The following is a 15,075-nucleotide window of genomic DNA, read 5'->3' as shown; positions in this document are numbered from 1 at the left end:
AGGGAGAGAGTGGTGGAGAGAACAGAGACTCCAAGATCGAGAAAACATCAAGGAGATCTCGACAAATTTCTGAAAAAGAAGCTCGCGACACCCCCGGCCCCGGGACGCAAGATGGCGCCGGAAGAGCCGCATGACTCGGAAGCACCAGACGAGTCTGATTTAGAAAGCCTGGCTGATACCTCAGAAGCAGCAGCATCCACAGAGGTACCTCTCTCTAGATCCTTTCTAAAGAAAACCTTATTTCAGGCACTCACCCCAGTAGCCAAAGAGCTCTCAGAGCTAAAGTCGGAAATCAAGCAGATTGGGAGGAGGGTTGAGGCGCTGGAGGAAACACAGGACGCCATTATTAACCACAGTGCGGCCCTGGAAGAAGGTTATAAGGCGCAGCTGAGAGCTATTAACTCTGCGTTTACCATGCTGGAAGACCAAGAGAATCGCAGCAGGCGAAAAAACGTCAGAATAAAAGGGATACCTGAAACAATAACTTATGAGGACTTACAGAAATATGCAGTAGATATGTTCTCTGATCTATTAACCCCTGAAAGGGCGAGTCAAATATGCATAGAGCGCATCCACAGAGCCCTAAGACCAATCCCTAAGCAAGATGACCCGCCACGTGATGTGATATGTGGCTTGCTGAGCTATGTGGATACAGCCGCCATTTTAAGAGCAGCGCGTGAAAAGGGAGAATACGTGTTTAAAAAGGACAAGATTAGTCTATTTCAAGACCTGTCCACCTCAACCCTTAATAAAAGAAGACATCTTAAACCTCTAACGGACTATCTCAGGGGCAAAAAAATTTTGTTCCGTTGGCTATATCCATTCGGCCTCACGTTCCAATTCAGAGGAAAAAGGAGCACAATCAGAACACCCGAAGATCTTCTGCAAGCGTGGGACATTCTCGACATCAATCCACTAGAAATCCAGTCCTGGCAAGCGGTCCCAGAGCATCTACTAGACTTACCTAGTCTTCCGCAAAATCAACCCTGGTCAGAAGTTATTCCCACAAAATCTCCAAGAGTGAGGAAGTGACTTAAAGCTTTATTAGCCTGCTAAATGAGGCCACCCTGGAGGCTTTCCAGAAGAGTTTACCTGTAATACCAAAGGACGATAAGTATAATACAATATGTCTCCTGTTTTAAGAATTGTTTAAACAATTGAGTCATTGGATCATATGCCTCATTAACATTATCCAATCACTCAATGGAGAATAGTTATAATGTGAAGAGTTAATGGTCAGTATTGATCTAGGTCTGAGAGCCCATTGACGCTACTAAAGTTGTAATTTCCCAACAGCTTTCCCTAACCACTTAGCTAGATCACGTGAACTTCACTCCGATCAGGTCAAGTGTCATCACTTCCCCCCAATACATTCTCCCTTAATCTGGGTTTTCAGATAGGGATGAATGGTACACTAATTTGCTATTCCACCATGCATATATGCAGACCGGTAAAGAATCTGCATTCACTATATCAAAAAGCTGTCATGAGAAAGTCAGTAAGTTACTATCATTTGAATAGTTCAAGGTTTTATTATACAAGTTCAACTTGTTATGTTATTAACCCTTCTTCCTTAACAGGTCACATCGGTCTGACTAATAACCGCTACACGAAATTAGCAATTAAAGTAACCGATTGTATATGAGTAATGGCAATGTATAAAATCTCTACATTTAACGTAAAAGGTCTAAACATACCGCAAAAAAGATCACAAATCATCACATTGATCAGGAAAATGAATATTGACATTTGTTTCATGCAAGAAACACACTTTAAGGTAGGGAAAGCCCCTACGTTATCCACAAATCATTATAATCAATGGTATCACAGTTGCTTTACACAAGCCAATAGAGGAGTCACAATAGCCATAAGTAAAAAAGTGCCTTTTAAGCACATTTCCTCTTACCAAGACCCGGAAGGTAGATTTTTATTCATACACGGAAAAATTGGGGAGTCAAAAATCACCCTAGCCAACCTCTATGCGCCAAATAAAAACCAGATAAAATGGGTTAAGGAGACATTGGAACTACTTAGCTCGTTTGCCGAGGGAATGTGGATAGTAGGAGGAGACATAAACATAACACTCAATCCATTAGTGGACTCATCTACAGCAAAATCTGTCAACTCCCAAAGGACACTAGCAAGTCTTGCAAAAGCATTAAATGAACATACATTAATAGATTCATGGAGGGCGTTACACCCCCAAACAAAGGACTACTCTTTCTACTCACCAGTACACCACTCCTTCCAGCGTCTGGATTATATATTTGTTTCTAAGAACTTACTAGATGCAGTTAAAAAAGCAGATATAGGTTCCATAACAGTATCTGATCATGCACCTGTTTCGGTATCCATCTGCTTCCAAGCTATACCACCCCCTTCAGGTACATGGAGATTAAATGAGTCCCTCATTGACTCAGAGGAAAAAATCAAAATAATAAACAATAAACTAACCTCATACTTTTCCAGAAATCTTTTATCTGACACTTCCATCCCAATAAATTGGCAAGCTCATAAGATATTTATAAGTGGGGAGTTCATGTCATTAGGAGCCTATTTAAAAAAAAAACAAATGAAAGCTCTAGATGAAATATTAGGAAATATATACAAATTAGAATCAGCTTTCAAAAAATCCAAATTAATAGCCACATCTCAGGAGCTGGGCAAAGAGAGGGAAAAATTAAAAGATCTCCTAAATGCTAAAGCTGCTAAAAATTACCTCTATGCAAAATTCCAACACTACTCACATGGGGACAAGGGAAGCAAATTAATGTCACTTTTAATAAAAAAGCATAAAGAATCCTCAGTTATCCAGAGTATTGCGCAATCAACATCACAAAAAACGGAAAAAACACACGAAATAGCGGAGGAGTTCAGAAAGTACTATGAGCAACTATACAACCTGACACCACACTACCCCACGGGAGAACCGCAAACTATTAAAGCTATTAAGGCATTCCTTGAAAAATTAAAATTACCTTCTCTAGGCCAATCGGACATAGAGGAGTTATCTAAGCCAATCACACAAAGAGAAGTTGAGGAGACCCTTAAAACTTTCCCCTTACATAAAGCGCCAGGTCCAGATGGCTTACCGATAGGTTACTACCGAAAATTAGCCCCTATACTCTTGCCACACTTAACAACATGGTGTGAAGCATTAAAAAATGGACATACCCTCCCTCCACAGTCCCTTGAAGCAACTATCACAGTAATACCCAAAGAAGGGAAAAACCCGGAGCTGTGTAGCAGCTATCGTCCAATATCCCTCATAAATGTGGATGCAAAAATCTGGGCAAAAATTTTAGCCAGGCGCCTTAACAAGGTCCTACCTCTACTGTTGAATCACGAGCAGACGGGATTCGTCCCTGGTAGGGAAGGAAACCAAAACTCAACAAGGATAATACATGCCATTATTCATGCGAAGAAACATCACATCCCACTAGTCCTTCTCGGCACGGATGCCGAGAAGGCTTTTGACAGAATAAATTGGGATTTTATGACTTGCGCATTAGAGAAATTTGGTTTTCCTCGTACACTAATAGACTCAATAATGACCCTATACTCACGCCCGAGTGCAAGAGTAAAAGTAAATAATCACCTCTCTCAGCCCTTTTTAATTAAAAACGGCACGAGACAGGGTTGCCCCCTTTCACCATCCTTATTCGTCCTCATCATGGAGATGTTTCTTCAAGGGTTGAGAGAGAGCACAGAAATAAAAGGCTTAGAGGTTAATGGGGTAGAGCATCTCAATGCCGCATTTGCAGATGATCTCCTGATATTAATCACAAACCCAAAAGTGGCTTTCCCAACTGTAATGACAATCATAGATGAGTTTGGCTCTCTTTCAAACTTTAAAATAAATTTCGCCAAATCAGAGGCTCTAAATGTCTCTGCTAGTAATTCTATAGTCAGAGAGCTGCAAAACAAATATCCATTCGCCTGGCAACCACACCAGATAAAATACCTAGGGATACAGATAACTAGCGACCCAGCAAATTTATTCAATGCAAATTATAAGATGCTACTGAGATCAATAGATCAGTTCCTGAATTCACTTAAAATCCCCTTTGTCTCCTGGATGGGAAGGAAAAATATATTAAAAACTTACATAATGCCTAAGCTTCTATACTTACTACAAATGCTTCCTTTGAAAGTCCCTAAAAGTTTCTTCCAGCAAGTCCAGGCCTCCTTCCGCAGGTTCTTATGGCAAGGAAAGAGGTCAAGAATAAACTACTTGCGTCTTACCCAACACAAAAAGAAAAGAGGGATGGGACTCCCAGACCCAATACTATACTATAAAGCAACACACCTAAAAAGGTGGATATACATGAACTCTCCAGTAGGTAGACAATTAAGCATTGATTTAGAGCTGGCAAATATATCAGATGAGCACCTAGCCTGGGCTTGGGGATTGACACAGTCGCAAAAGGGACTACCCGAAAATTCAATAACCAGAGGAACTCTGGAGGTGGCGAGACATTATAATTCCTTATTTTCATCCCCATCCCCTACGATGCCTGCGAGGCTCCTCCCCTACTACATTAAGCCAACAGGTAAACACATTTCAGGCATATGGAGCAAATTGGAATCGATTCCAACGGCAGAAATAACCAAAAGGCTAGACCACCCAGAATCACTAAGCACATATTTAGATACCCTGCTCCCTAGCATACACTTTTTACATAAAATTGAAGTTCATACTCTCACAAAACAGCTGACATCAACTATCCAAAAGGCGAGTGACCCCACCTGGTTTGAGGAAATAATGATGAAGGCAAACAGGCCAAAAGGCATTATCTCAAAAATTTATAATAAGCTAGTGGAAGATTCGCTGGGAAGAAGCAAGCCGGACTATATAGGCAAGTGGGAAAAAGATTTAGGTCTTAACTTTAGTGAGGTTGAGATATCTAGAATACATAAAAACTCGCATGGATTCTCTAGATGTGTGAAAGTCCAGGAAAATTCTTACAAATTAATGACCAGATGGTACAGAACTCCTAAAGTACTCAACCAAATGGGCCTAACCCCACATGACAAATGTTGGAGATGTGACGCACCAAATGGTACACACTTGCACATTTTTTGGTCATGTCCAGAAATTCAGAAATTTTGGAAGGATGTGGCTAAAATTACAAATCAGATCACGTCACAGGCTTTGCTTCTCTCCCCAGCTAGTGTTCTACTTTGGCTACCCAGCAAAACATGGACTCCTGCAAAGAAGAGTCTTTCTACGACACTGATACAATCAGCAAAACTACTTATCCCCATACATTGGTTGAGCAAAACAGCCCCAACAATTCCTGAATGGATCAATAAAGTAGATCAAATGTGCAGACTAGAAGAACTTACGAGTTGGTCAGATAGAAAACATGATACCTTTATCAAATGGTGGTCCCCCTGGTTTGCATACAGAGGAAAGCACATGCAAACCGTTTCCTAATAAACAGCTATGCAAGAACCTAATGGTCAAACCAGTAATAAAGTGTAATAGTACCAAGAACCATTGAGATATTAGCAGACAATGTATTTCCTGATAACGATATCTATAATGCCATCCACTCAGAACCAAAGAATATATAAGCTATAAAATGTGTAATAACTGTAGTCAATCCAGTACCTGTTAAGTGATGTTTTTCTTTCCCTACCCTTTCCTTATCCTTCACCTTAATGTTACCCCAAGTAAGTTATTGAAGTAGTCTTGAGAAATAGGCTTATTAGTATTAGCCTAAATTTGTGACTATTCTGCATTTTTCTTACAAAAGAATGATAAGTTTCTATTGTAATTAGTCATTCAGCAGAGTAGATGCCTGCGTGCGTCGAGCTCTTGTTACTGCATAACTTGTAATTCTGTCTTTTCTCAATAAAAAAGTTAAAATGAAAAAAAAAAAAAAAAAAAAAAAAAAAGGTCAACAGAACTTGGGATTCCCAGCCAGTCTCCCATGCTGGTACTTGCCAAGCCTTAAGCTGCTGCGATCTGACAAGAGCAGGCACATTCAGCTTAGAATGGCCATTGACAGCAGCTGTTCAGTTTGAACCTTCTTTTACTATCTCATAGAGAAACTAACACAATTTTCAGGTTCAGAAAGGTAAACGGAACTTGGGATTCCCAGCCAGTCTTCCATGCTGGTACTTGCCAAGCCTTAAGCTGCATTGCTGCTGCGATCTGACGAGAGCAGGCACATTCAGCTTAGAATGGCCGTTGACAGCAGCTGTTCAATTTGAACCTTCTTTTACCATCTTTGACAGAGAAACTAACAATTTTCAGGTTCAAAAAGGTCAACAGAACTTGGGATTCCCAGCCAGTCTCCCATGCTGGTACTTGCCAAGCCTTAAGCTTCATTGTTGCTGCGATCTGACGAGAACAGGCACATTCAGCTTAGAATGGCCGTTGACAGCAGCTGTTCAATTTGAACCTTCTTTTACTATCTCATAGAGAAACTAACACAATTTTCAGGTTCAAAAAGGTCAACGGAACTTGGGATTCCCAGCCAGTCTCCCATGCTGGTACTTGCCAAGCCTTAAGCTTCATTGTTGCTGCGATCTGACGAGAGCAGGCACATTCAGCTTAGAATGGCCGTTGACAGCAGCTGTTCAATTTGAACCTTCTTTTACTATCTCATAGAGAAACTAACACAATTTTCAGGTTCAAAAAGGTCAACGGAACTTGGGATTCCCAGCCAGTCTCCCATGCTGGTACTTGCCAAGCCTTAAGCTGCATTGCTGCTGCGATCTGACGAGAGCAGGCACATTCAGCTTAGAATGGCCGTTGACAGCAGCTGTTCAGTTTGAACCTTCTTTTACTATCTCATAGAGAAACTAACACAATTTTCAGGTTCAAAAAGGTCAACGGAACTTGGGATTCCCAGCCAGTCTCCCATGCTGGTACTTGCCAAGCCTTAAGCTGCATTGCTGCTGCGATCTGACGAGAGCAGGCACATTCAGCTTAGAATGGCCGTTGACAGCAGCTGTTCAATTTGAACCTTCTTTTACCATCTTTGACAGAGAAACTAACAATTTTCAGGTTCAAAAAGGTCAACGGAACTTGGGATTCCCAGCCAGTCTCCCATGCTGGTACTTGCCAAGCCTTAAGCTGCATTGCTGCTGCGATCTGACGAGAGCAGGCACATTCAGCTTAGAATGGCCGTTGACAGCAGCTGTTCAATTTGAACCTTCTTTTACTATCTCATAGAGAAACTAACACAATTTTCAGGTTCAAAAAGGTCAACGGAACTTGGGATTCCCAGCCAGTCTCCCATGCTGGTACTTGCCAAGCCTTAAGCTGCTGCGATCTGACGAGAGCAGGCACATTCAGCTTAGAATGGCCGTTGACAGCAGCTGTTCAATTTGAACCTTCTTTTACTATCTCATAGAGAAACTAACACAATTTTCAGGTTCAAAAAGGTCAACAGAACTTGGGATTCCCAGCCAGTCTCCCATGCTGGTACTTGCCAAGCCTTAAGCTGCATTGCTGCTGCGATCTGACGAGAGCAGGCACATTCAGGTTAGAATGGCCGTTGACAGCAGCTGTTCAATTTGAACCTTCTTTTACTATCTCATAGAGAAACTAACACAATTTTCAGGTTCAAAAAGGTCAACGGAACTTGGGATTCCCAGCCAGTCTCCCATGCTGGTACTTGCCAAGCCTTAAGCTGCATTGATGCTGCGATCTGACGAGAGCAGGCACATTCAGCTTAGAATGGCCGTTGACAGCAGCTGTTCAGTTTGAACCTTCTTTTACTATCTCATAGAGAAACTAACACAATTTTCAGGTTCAAAATGGTCAACGGAACTTGGGATTCCCAGCCAGTCTCCCATGCTGGTACTTGCCAAGCCTTAAGCTGCATTGCTGCTGCGATCTGACGAGAGCAGGCACATTCAGCTTAGAATGGCCGTTGACAGCAGCTGTTCAGTTTGAACCTTCTTTTACTATCTCATAGAGAAACTAACACAATTTTCAGGTTCAAAAAGGTCAACGGAACTTGGGATTCCCAGCCAGTCTCCCATGCTGGTACTTGCCAAGCCTTAAGCTGCATTGCTGCTGCGATCTGACGAGAGCAGGCACATTCAGCTTAGAATGGCCGTTGACAGCAGCTGTTCAATTTGAACCTTCTTTTACCATCTTTGACAGAGAAACTAACAATTTTCAGGTTCAAAAAGGTCAACGGAACTTGGGATTCCCAGCCAGTCTCCTATGCTGGTACTTGCCAAGCCTTAAGCTGCATTGCTGCTGCGATCTGACAAGAGCAGGCACATTGAGCTTAGAATGGCCGTTGACAGCAGCTGTTCAATTTGAACCTTCTTTTACTATCTCATAGAGAAACTAACACAATTTTCAGGTTCAAAAAGGTCAACGGAACTTGGGATTCCCAGCCAGTCTCCCATGCTGGTAATTGCCAAGCCTTAAGCTGCATTGCTGCTGCGATCTGACGAGAGCAGGCACATTCAGCTTAGAATGGCCGTTGACAGCAGCTGTTCAGTTTGAACCTTCTTTTACTATCTCATAGAGAAACTAACACAATTTTCAGGTTCAAAAAGGTCAACGGAACTTGGGATTCCCAGCCAGTCTCCCATGCTGGTACTTGCCAAGCCTTAAGCTGCATTGCTGCTGCGATCTGACGAGAGCACGCACATTCAGCTTAGAATGGCCGTTGACAGCAGCTATTCAATTTGAACCTTCTTTTACTATCTCATAGAGAAACTAACACAATTTTCAGGTTCAAAAAGGTCAACGGAACTTGGGATTCCCAGCCAGTCTCCCATGCTGGTACTTGCCAAGCCTTAAGCTGCATTGCTGCTGCGATCTGACGAGAGCAGGCACATTCAGCTTAGAATTGCCGTTGACAGCCGCTGTTCAATTTGAACCTTCTTTTACTATCTCATAGAGAAACTAACACAATTTTCAGGTTCAAAAAGGTCAACGGAACTTGGGATTCCCAGCCAGTCTCCCATGCTGGTACTTGCCAAGCCTTAAGCTGCATTGCTGCTGCGATCTGACAAGAGCAGGCACATTCAGCTTAGAATGGCCGTTGACAGCAGCTGCCTAATTTCTACTTTCTTTTACTATCTCATAGAGAAACTAACACAATTTTCAGGTTCAAAAAGGTCAACGGAACTTGGGATTCCCAGCCAGTCTCCCATGCTGGTACTTGCCAAGCCTTAAGCTGCATTGCTGCTGCGATCTGACGAGAGCAGGCACATTCATCTTAGAATGGCCGTTGACAGCAGCTGTTCAATTTGAACCTTCTTTTACTATCTCATAGAGAAACTAACACAATTTTCAGGTTCAAAAAGGTCAACGGAACTTGGGATTCCCAGCCAGTCTCCCATGCTGGTACTTGCCAAGCCTTAAGCTGCATTGATGCTGCGATCTGACAAGAGCAGGCACATTCAGCTTAGAATGGTCGTTGACAGCAGCTGTTCAGTTTGAACCTTCTTTTACTATCTTATAGAGAAACTAACACAATTTTCAGGTTCAAAAAGGTCAACGGAACTTGGGATTCGCAGCCAGTCTCCCATGCTGGTACTTGCCAAGCCTTAAGCCGCATCGCTGCTGTGATCCGACAAGAGCACGCACATTCAGCTTAGAATGGCCGTTGACAGCAGCTGTTCAATTTGAACCTTCTTTTACTATCTCATAGAGAAACTAACACAATTTTCAGGTTCAAAAAGGTTAACGGAACTTGGGATTCCCAGCCAGTCTCCCATGCTGGTACTTGCCAAGCCTTAAGCTGCATTGCTGCTGCGATCTGACGAGAGCACGCACATTCAGCTTAGAATGGCCGTTGACGGCAGCTGTTCAATTTGAACCTTCTTTTACTATCTCATAGAGAAACTAACACAATTTTCAGGTTCAAAAAGGTCAACGGAACTTGGGATTCCAAGCCAGTCTCCCATGCTGTTACTTGCCAAGCCTTAAGCTGCATTGCTGCTGCGATCTGACGAGAGCAGGCACATTCAGCTTAGAATGGCCGTTGACAGCAGCTGTTCAGTTTGAACCTTCTTTTACTATCTCATAGAGAAACTAACACAATTTTCAGGTTCAAAAAGGTCAACGGAACTTGGGATTCCCAGCCAGTCTCCCATGCTGGTACTTGCCAAGCCTTAAGCTGCATTGCTGCTGCGATCTGACGAGAGCAGGCACATTCAGCTTAGAATGGCCGTTGACAGCAGCTGTTCAATTTGAACCTTCTTTTACCATCTTTGACAGAGAAACTAACAATTTTCAGGTTCAAAAAGGTCAACAGAACTTGGGATTCCCAGCCAGTCTCCCATGCTGGTACTTGCCAAGCCTTAATCTGCATTGCTGCTGCGATCTGACGAGAGCAGGCACATTCAGCTTAGAATGGCCGTTGACAGCAGCTGTTCAATTTGAACCTTCTTTTACTATCTCATAGAAAAACTAACACAATTTTCAGGTTCAAAAAGGTCAACAGAACTTGGGATTCCCAGCCAGTCTCCCATGCTGGTACTTGCCAAGCCTTAATCTGCATTGCTGCTGCGATCTGACGAGAGCAGGCACATTCAGCTTAGAATGGCCGTTGACAGCAGCTGTTCAATTTGAACCTTCTTTTACTATCTCATAGAGAAACTAACACAATTTTCAGGTTCAAAAAGGTCAACGGAACTTGGGATTCCCAGCCAGTCTCCCATGCTGGTACTTGCCAAGCCTTAAGCTGCATTGCTGCTGCGATCTGACGAGAACAGGCACATTCAGCTTAGAATGGCCGTTGACAGCAGCTGTTCAGTTTGAACCTTCTTTTACTATCTCATAGAGAAACTAACACAATTTTCAGGTTCAAAAAGGTCAACGGAACTTGGGATTCCCAGCCAGTCTCCCATGCTGGTACTTGCCAAGCCTTAAGCTGCATTGCTGCTGCGATCTGACGAGAGCAGGCACATTCAGCTTAGAATGGCCGTTGACAGCAGCTGTTCAATTTGAACCTTCTTTTACTATCTCATAGAGAAACTAACACAATTTTCAGGTTCAAAAAGGTCAACGGAACTTGGGATTCCCAGCCAGTCTCCCATGCTGGTACTTGCCAAGCCTTAAGCTGCATTGCTGCTGCGATCTGATGAGAGCAGGCACATTCAGCTTAGAATGGCCGTTGACAGCAGCTGTTCAATTTGAACCTTCTTTTACTATCTCATAGAGAAACTAACACAATTTTCAGGTTCAAAAAGGTCAACGGAACTTGGGATTCCCAGCCAGTCTCCCATGCTGGTACTTGCCAAGCCTTAAGCTGCTGCGATCTGACAAGAGCAGGCACATTCAGCTTAGAATGGCCGTTGACAGCAGCTGTTCAGTTTGAACCTTCTTTTACTATCTCATAGAGAAACTAACACAATTTTCAGGTTCAGAAAGGTAAATGGAACTTGGGATTCCCAGCCAGTCTCCCATGCTGGTACTTGCCAAGCCTTAAGCTGCATTGCTGCTGCGATCTGACGAGAGCAGGCACATTCAGCTTAGAATGGCCGTTGACAGCAGCTGTTCAATTTGAACCTTCTTTTACTATCTCATAGAGAAACTAACACACTTTTCAGGTTCAAAAAGGTCAACGGATCTTGGGATTCCCAGCCAGTCTCCCATGCTGGTACTTGCCAAGCCTTAAGCTGCATTGCTGCTGCGATCTGACGAGAGCAGGCACATTCAGCTTAGAATGGCCGTTGACAGCAGCTGTTCAATTTGAACCTTCTTTTACTATCTCATAGAGAAACTAACACAATTTTCAGGTTCAAAAAGGTCAACGGAACTTGGGATTCCCAGCCAGTCTCCCATGCTGGTACTTGCCAAGCCTTAAGCTGCATTGCTGCTGCGATCTGACGAGAGCAGGCACATTCAGCTTAGAATGGCCGTTGACAGCAGCTCTTCAGTTTGAACCTTCTTTTACTATCTCATAGAGAAACTAACACAATTTTCAGGTTCAAAAAGGTCAACGGAACTTGGGATTCCCAGCCAGTCTCCCATGCTGGTACTTGCCAAGCCTTAAGCTGCATTGCTGCTGCGATCTGACGAGAGCAGGCACATTCAGCTTAGAATGGCCGTTGACAGCAGCTGTTCAATTTGAACCTTCTTTTACCATCTTTGACAGAGAAACTAACAATTTTCAGGTTCAAAAAGGTCAACGGAACTTGGGATTCCCAGCCAGTCTCCCATGCTGGTACTTGCCAAGCCTTAAGCTGCATTGCTGCTGCGATCTGACGAGAGCAGGCACATTCAGCTTAGAATGGCCGTTGACAGCAGCTGTTCAATTTGAACCTTCTTTTACTATCTCATAGAGAAACTAACACACTTTTCAGGTTCAAAAAGGTCAACGGAACTTGGGATTCCCAGCCAGTCTCCCATGCTGGTACTTGCCAAGCCTTAAGCTGCATTGCTGCTGCGATCTGATGAGAGCAGGCACATTCAGCTTAGAATGGCCGTTGACAGCAGCTGTTCAATTTGAACCTTCTTTTACTATCTCATAGAGAAACTAACACAATTTTCAGGTTCAAAAAGGTCAACGGAACTTGGGATTCCCAGCCAGTCTCCCATGCTGGTACTTGCCAAGCCTTAAGCTGCATTGCTGCTGCGATCTGACGAGAGCAGGCACATTCAGCTTAGAATGGCCGTTGACAGCAGCTGTTCAGTTTGAACCTTCTTTTACTATCTCATAGAGAAACTAACACAATTTTCAGGTTCAAAAAGGTCAACGGAACTTGGGATTCCCAGCCAGTCTCCCATGCTGGTACTTGCCAAGCCTTAAGCTGCTGCGATCTGACAAGAGCAGGCACATTCAGCTTAGAATGGCCGTTGACAGCAGCTGTTCAGTTTGAACCTTCTTTTACTATCTCATAGAGAAACTAACACAATTTTCAGGTTCAGAAAGGTAAACGGAACTTGGGATTCCCAGCCAGTCTCCCATGCTGGTACTTGCCAAGCCTTAAGCTGCATTGCTTCTGCGATCTGACGAGAGAAGGCACATTCAGCTTAGAATGGCCGTTGACAGCAGCGGTTCAATTTGAACCTTCTTTTACCATCTTTGACAGAGAAACTAACAATTTTCAGGTTCAAAAAGGTCAACAGAACTTGGGATTCCCAGCCAGTCTCCCATGCTGGTACTTGCCAAGCCTTAAGCTTCATTGTTGCTGCGATCTGACGAGAGCAGGCACATTCAGCTTAGAATGGCCGTTGACAGCAGCTGTTCAATTTGAACCTTCTTTTACTATCTCATAGAGAAACTAACACAATTTTCAGGTTCAAAAAGGTCAACGGAACTTGGGATTCCCAGCCAGTCTCCCATGCTGGTACTTGCCAAGCCATAAGCTGCATTGCTGCTGCGATCTGACGAGAGCAGGCACATTCAGCTTAGAATGGCCGTTGACAGCAGCTGTTCAGTTTGAACCTTCTTTTACTATCTCATAGAGAAACTAACACAATTTTCAGGTTCAAAAAGGTCAACGGAACTTGGGATTCCCAGCCAGTCTCCCATGCTGGTACTTGCCAAGCCATAAGCTGCATTGCTGCTGCGATCTGACGAGAGCAGGCACATTCAGCTTAGAATGGCCGTTGACAGCAGCTGTTCAATTTGAACCTTCTTTTACCATCTTTGACAGAGAAACTAACAATTTTCAGGTTCAAAAAGGTCAACGGAACTTGGGATTCCCAGCCAGTCTCCCATGCTGGTACTTGCCAAGCCTTAAGCTGCATTGCTGCTGTGATCTGACGAGAGCAGGCACATTCAGCTTAGAATGGCCGTTGACAGCAGCTGTTCAATTTGAACCTTCTTTTACTATCTCATAGAGAAACTAACACAATTTTCAGGTTCAAAAAGGTCAACGGAACTTTGGATTCCCAGCCAGTCTCCCATGCTGGTACTTGCCAAGCCTTAAGCTGCATTGCTGCTGCGATCTGATGAGAGCAGGCACATTCAGCTTAGAATGGCCGTTGACAGCAGCTGTTCAATTTGAACCTTCTTTTACTATCTCATAGAGAAACTAACACAATTTTCAGGTTCAAAAAGGTCAACGGAACTTGGGATTCCCAGCCAGTCTCCCATGCTGGTACTTGCCAAGCCTTAAGCTGCATTGCTGCTGCGATCTGACGAGAGCAGGCACATTCAGCTTAGAATGGCCGTTGACAGCAGCTGTTCAGTTTGAACCTTCTTTTACTATCTCATAGAGAAACTAACACAATTTTCAGGTTCAAAAAGGTCAACGGAACTTGGGATTCCCAGCCAGTCTCCCATGCTGGTACTTGCCAAGCCTTAAGCTGCTGCGATCTGACAAGAGCAGGCACATTCAGCTTAGAATGGCCGTTGACAGCAGCTGTTCAGTTTGAACCTTCTTTTACTATCTCATAGAGAAACTAACACAATTTTCAGGTTCAGAAAGGTAAACGGAACTTGGGATTCCCAGCCAGTCTCCCATGCTGGTACTTGCCAAGCCTTAAGCTGCATTGCTGCTGCGATCTGACGAGAGCAGGCACATTCAGCTTAGAATGGCCGTTGACAGCAGCTTTTCAATTTGAACCTTCTTTTACCATCTTTGACAGAGAAACTAACAATTTTCAGGTTCAAAAAGGTCAACAGAACTTGGGATTCCCAGCCAGTCTCCCATGCTGGTACTTGCCAAGCTTTAAGCTTCATTGTTGCTGCGATCTGACCAGAGCAGGCACATTCAGCTTAGAATGGCCGTTGACAGCAGCTGTTCAATTTGAACCTTCTTTTACTATCTCATAGAGAAACTAACACAATTTTCAGGTTCAAAAAGGTCAACGGAACTTGGGATTCCCAGCCAGTCTCCCATGCTGGTACTTGCCAAGCCATAAGCTGCATTGCTGCTGCGATCTGACGAGAGCAGGCACATTCAGCTTAGAATGGCCGTTGACAGCAGCTGTTCAGTTTGAACCTTCTTTTACTATCTCATAGAGAAACTAACACAATTTTCAGGTTCAAAAAGGTCAACGGAACTTGGGATTCCCAGCCAGTCTCCCATGCTGGTACTTGCCAAGCCTTAAGCTGCATTGCTGCTGCGATCTGACGAGAGCAGGCACATTCAGCTTAGAATGGCCGTTGACAGCAGCTGTTCAATTTGAAC

The 15,075-nt window shown here is 43.6% G+C and overlaps 41 pseudogenes; all 41 read right to left on the bottom strand.

Annotated features, from left to right (window-relative positions):
- Positions 1-6,085: 6,085 nt before the first annotated feature.
- On the bottom strand, positions 6,086-6,204 carry LOC140094118 (5S ribosomal RNA; annotated as a pseudogene).
- A 70-nt stretch (positions 6,205-6,274) lies between these two features.
- Positions 6,275-6,393, bottom strand: LOC140094751 (5S ribosomal RNA; annotated as a pseudogene).
- A 70-nt stretch (positions 6,394-6,463) lies between these two features.
- On the bottom strand, positions 6,464-6,582 carry LOC140089075 (5S ribosomal RNA; annotated as a pseudogene).
- A 70-nt stretch (positions 6,583-6,652) lies between these two features.
- On the bottom strand, positions 6,653-6,771 carry LOC140095287 (5S ribosomal RNA; annotated as a pseudogene).
- A 70-nt stretch (positions 6,772-6,841) lies between these two features.
- LOC140095275 (5S ribosomal RNA) lies at positions 6,842-6,960 on the bottom strand (annotated as a pseudogene).
- A 70-nt stretch (positions 6,961-7,030) lies between these two features.
- Positions 7,031-7,149, bottom strand: LOC140095263 (5S ribosomal RNA; annotated as a pseudogene).
- A 251-nt stretch (positions 7,150-7,400) lies between these two features.
- LOC140091286 (5S ribosomal RNA) lies at positions 7,401-7,519 on the bottom strand (annotated as a pseudogene).
- Positions 7,520-7,589: 70 nt separating this feature from the next.
- LOC140084106 (5S ribosomal RNA) lies at positions 7,590-7,708 on the bottom strand (annotated as a pseudogene).
- Positions 7,709-7,778: 70 nt separating this feature from the next.
- LOC140095251 (5S ribosomal RNA) lies at positions 7,779-7,897 on the bottom strand (annotated as a pseudogene).
- Positions 7,898-7,967: 70 nt separating this feature from the next.
- LOC140095239 (5S ribosomal RNA) lies at positions 7,968-8,086 on the bottom strand (annotated as a pseudogene).
- A 70-nt stretch (positions 8,087-8,156) lies between these two features.
- LOC140095299 (5S ribosomal RNA) lies at positions 8,157-8,275 on the bottom strand (annotated as a pseudogene).
- Positions 8,276-8,345: 70 nt separating this feature from the next.
- LOC140090583 (5S ribosomal RNA) lies at positions 8,346-8,464 on the bottom strand (annotated as a pseudogene).
- Positions 8,465-8,534: 70 nt separating this feature from the next.
- Positions 8,535-8,653, bottom strand: LOC140087334 (5S ribosomal RNA; annotated as a pseudogene).
- A 70-nt stretch (positions 8,654-8,723) lies between these two features.
- Positions 8,724-8,842, bottom strand: LOC140083962 (5S ribosomal RNA; annotated as a pseudogene).
- A 70-nt stretch (positions 8,843-8,912) lies between these two features.
- On the bottom strand, positions 8,913-9,031 carry LOC140088985 (5S ribosomal RNA; annotated as a pseudogene).
- A 70-nt stretch (positions 9,032-9,101) lies between these two features.
- LOC140087381 (5S ribosomal RNA) lies at positions 9,102-9,220 on the bottom strand (annotated as a pseudogene).
- A 448-nt stretch (positions 9,221-9,668) lies between these two features.
- LOC140095641 (5S ribosomal RNA) lies at positions 9,669-9,787 on the bottom strand (annotated as a pseudogene).
- Positions 9,788-9,857: 70 nt separating this feature from the next.
- LOC140096775 (5S ribosomal RNA) lies at positions 9,858-9,976 on the bottom strand (annotated as a pseudogene).
- Positions 9,977-10,046: 70 nt separating this feature from the next.
- LOC140095227 (5S ribosomal RNA) lies at positions 10,047-10,165 on the bottom strand (annotated as a pseudogene).
- A 70-nt stretch (positions 10,166-10,235) lies between these two features.
- On the bottom strand, positions 10,236-10,354 carry LOC140089322 (5S ribosomal RNA; annotated as a pseudogene).
- A 70-nt stretch (positions 10,355-10,424) lies between these two features.
- Positions 10,425-10,543, bottom strand: LOC140089321 (5S ribosomal RNA; annotated as a pseudogene).
- A 70-nt stretch (positions 10,544-10,613) lies between these two features.
- On the bottom strand, positions 10,614-10,732 carry LOC140083126 (5S ribosomal RNA; annotated as a pseudogene).
- Positions 10,733-10,802: 70 nt separating this feature from the next.
- Positions 10,803-10,921, bottom strand: LOC140095214 (5S ribosomal RNA; annotated as a pseudogene).
- Positions 10,922-10,991: 70 nt separating this feature from the next.
- Positions 10,992-11,110, bottom strand: LOC140099049 (5S ribosomal RNA; annotated as a pseudogene).
- Positions 11,111-11,361: 251 nt separating this feature from the next.
- LOC140095492 (5S ribosomal RNA) lies at positions 11,362-11,480 on the bottom strand (annotated as a pseudogene).
- A 70-nt stretch (positions 11,481-11,550) lies between these two features.
- LOC140085553 (5S ribosomal RNA) lies at positions 11,551-11,669 on the bottom strand (annotated as a pseudogene).
- A 70-nt stretch (positions 11,670-11,739) lies between these two features.
- On the bottom strand, positions 11,740-11,858 carry LOC140095202 (5S ribosomal RNA; annotated as a pseudogene).
- Positions 11,859-11,928: 70 nt separating this feature from the next.
- On the bottom strand, positions 11,929-12,047 carry LOC140095190 (5S ribosomal RNA; annotated as a pseudogene).
- A 70-nt stretch (positions 12,048-12,117) lies between these two features.
- LOC140095178 (5S ribosomal RNA) lies at positions 12,118-12,236 on the bottom strand (annotated as a pseudogene).
- A 70-nt stretch (positions 12,237-12,306) lies between these two features.
- Positions 12,307-12,425, bottom strand: LOC140099036 (5S ribosomal RNA; annotated as a pseudogene).
- A 70-nt stretch (positions 12,426-12,495) lies between these two features.
- On the bottom strand, positions 12,496-12,614 carry LOC140095164 (5S ribosomal RNA; annotated as a pseudogene).
- Positions 12,615-12,865: 251 nt separating this feature from the next.
- On the bottom strand, positions 12,866-12,984 carry LOC140097407 (5S ribosomal RNA; annotated as a pseudogene).
- A 70-nt stretch (positions 12,985-13,054) lies between these two features.
- On the bottom strand, positions 13,055-13,173 carry LOC140091120 (5S ribosomal RNA; annotated as a pseudogene).
- A 70-nt stretch (positions 13,174-13,243) lies between these two features.
- On the bottom strand, positions 13,244-13,362 carry LOC140086503 (5S ribosomal RNA; annotated as a pseudogene).
- Positions 13,363-13,432: 70 nt separating this feature from the next.
- LOC140086502 (5S ribosomal RNA) lies at positions 13,433-13,551 on the bottom strand (annotated as a pseudogene).
- A 70-nt stretch (positions 13,552-13,621) lies between these two features.
- On the bottom strand, positions 13,622-13,740 carry LOC140087972 (5S ribosomal RNA; annotated as a pseudogene).
- A 70-nt stretch (positions 13,741-13,810) lies between these two features.
- LOC140087493 (5S ribosomal RNA) lies at positions 13,811-13,929 on the bottom strand (annotated as a pseudogene).
- A 70-nt stretch (positions 13,930-13,999) lies between these two features.
- On the bottom strand, positions 14,000-14,118 carry LOC140095152 (5S ribosomal RNA; annotated as a pseudogene).
- A 251-nt stretch (positions 14,119-14,369) lies between these two features.
- Positions 14,370-14,488, bottom strand: LOC140086058 (5S ribosomal RNA; annotated as a pseudogene).
- A 259-nt stretch (positions 14,489-14,747) lies between these two features.
- Positions 14,748-14,866, bottom strand: LOC140086501 (5S ribosomal RNA; annotated as a pseudogene).
- A 70-nt stretch (positions 14,867-14,936) lies between these two features.
- On the bottom strand, positions 14,937-15,055 carry LOC140095140 (5S ribosomal RNA; annotated as a pseudogene).
- Between the last annotated feature and the right edge of the window lie 20 nt (positions 15,056-15,075).

The sequence above is a fragment of the Engystomops pustulosus genome, chromosome 9 (genome assembly GCF_040894005.1).
Source record: "Engystomops pustulosus chromosome 9, aEngPut4.maternal, whole genome shotgun sequence".
NCBI classification, from domain to species: domain Eukaryota; kingdom Metazoa; phylum Chordata; class Amphibia; order Anura; family Leptodactylidae; genus Engystomops; species Engystomops pustulosus.
This window is presented reverse-complemented; position numbering and strand designations above follow the sequence as displayed.